At 34.7% G+C, this 1728-nt stretch overlaps 1 long non-coding RNA gene across 1 annotated transcript; it reads left to right on the forward strand.

Annotated features, from left to right (window-relative positions):
• The first annotated feature begins 600 nt into the window (after positions 1-600).
• Positions 601-1257, forward strand: LOC141819385 (uncharacterized). The gene is made up of 2 exons (XR_012601055.1): positions 601-676; positions 1070-1257. It is a non-coding gene; the product is annotated as an uncharacterized LOC141819385 (long non-coding RNA).
• Positions 1258-1728: the final 471 nt, after the last annotated feature.

A 1728-nucleotide genomic window follows, 5' to 3' on the forward strand; every position in this document is an offset into this window, starting at 1 on the left:
ATCCATTGCCTTGTGTTCGCTGCCTGCTTACATCATGGACAGAAATGATTCGTGCATGTACCATCCATCTAAAGTAGCTGGTTTTCAGGGTTATTTTCCATCATCTCAAATGGTGTTAGCCCTTTGAGCAGTTATCATTCCACACTTAATGAGGATTAGATAACTACGCATGCAAATAGATACATAATAAATCTCTTATGGTGTTACATCGATTGGGTGTCTTCAAAATTAATCTATAAAATCCCTACTTATGTGTTGACATTTGAAAATTTCCACCTTCTCTTCCTCAAGTAGATATTTGACTTGAGCATCAAAGTGCAATCCTGTCGGATCAATTCATGACAACTTTGTCCTACTTCAGATCCAACTTTCTCAATATATTTCTACCTTCTGTCAATGATAGTAGTACCACACAACAGTGCATACTGGTTGCTAATCCTTATGGTTTTTGAGGCTTTCATGGCTCAGTTGTTTAAAATGCTTTTGATGGCGTGGCATGGTTCTTGTTGGCTTACGTTGATTGAATCGAGAAAATACATGCGCGAACCTGTTGTCTATTTTCATCATCCTCATGCTTTTGACTTGCAATTCTATTTCAATTTATAGGTTGGCAATATCGAAAGCTCGACAGGAGTACCAATATATGAACTCCTTGCACTTGTAAGCACTGTAATTGGTAAGATCTGAACCTGTCCATAAAAATTCTTATTGTAGGGCGCCCCTTCAATTTAAGCAGAATAGAAAGGTTTGCAATATAAAAGTCTTTTCCAATTTTAAAAATTGAACTGAACTCTTACGAACTACTTGAATACGAGTTTAATTGATTATTTTTTTTTATTGAAAATCTATTTCAGAAGCTCAGAAACTAAGCCATACGGGTAAATATGTTTGGATTTTATTAAAATCAAATCAAACTGTATATAATTACAACAATTTGAGTGAAATTTCAATCAGTACTGTTTGATTTTCCTTGGATTTAATCATTTAAAAAAAATGGGACGTCCTGCTACTTAAGTGAATCTGTGATATTTCTAATGATTAATTTGCCTAACAATGTTCGTGGTGCCAGGTATTTTCCTGCAGATATTGGCTATACATACAAGCGTCAAACTCGTGCACAACATGTCTCCCAACAGAGTCTCGTAAATGTTTATTTATCAAGAACAACGAACTGCTCCTAGATTTCATTCTAATGTTAAATGAATTGTTTAGGGTGGATTATTCATTCTAATTAATAATTATTATATATTTTAAAAACTCTCTCTCTCTCTCTCTATATATATATATTAAAATTTTTGCCTGGCCATGCCTAAGGTAGCCTAGCCAAGTGATCGAATGTGCCATCGTAGGCCGTACCCAGCACAGCTTGTGCTAGTTTACGTGTCAAGCTCGGCTTGATATAGCATATAAATGGATCGACACAGCTTGAGCTATGGCCAATGATAGTGTTGATCTAATATAGTCTTCTTTCACTGACCCTCCTTTAAACTCTTAGTTATTCTATTTTAACAGAGTATTTCAATCTCGAGGGTTTGGTGGAAAAAAGGGTGAGAAGTATGCAACCGTCCATTTTTAAATGAAAACGTACCATCATTAAGAATAAATCTTTTTGTTCGAATAAAACTATTAGTTTCTTGACTTTCATAGAACAATGCCCGCTAACTCTTTTAGGGGTAAAAATCATAAGAGTACCCTTTATTATCATTTCATCAAAAGGATATGTATATA

Source organism: Curcuma longa, unplaced genomic scaffold (genome assembly GCF_044706935.1).
Source record: "Curcuma longa cultivar G26 ecotype Majalengka, Jawa Barat unplaced genomic scaffold, ITB_CL_G26_1.1 contig_4814, whole genome shotgun sequence".
Classification (NCBI taxonomy): domain Eukaryota; kingdom Viridiplantae; phylum Streptophyta; class Magnoliopsida; order Zingiberales; family Zingiberaceae; genus Curcuma; species Curcuma longa.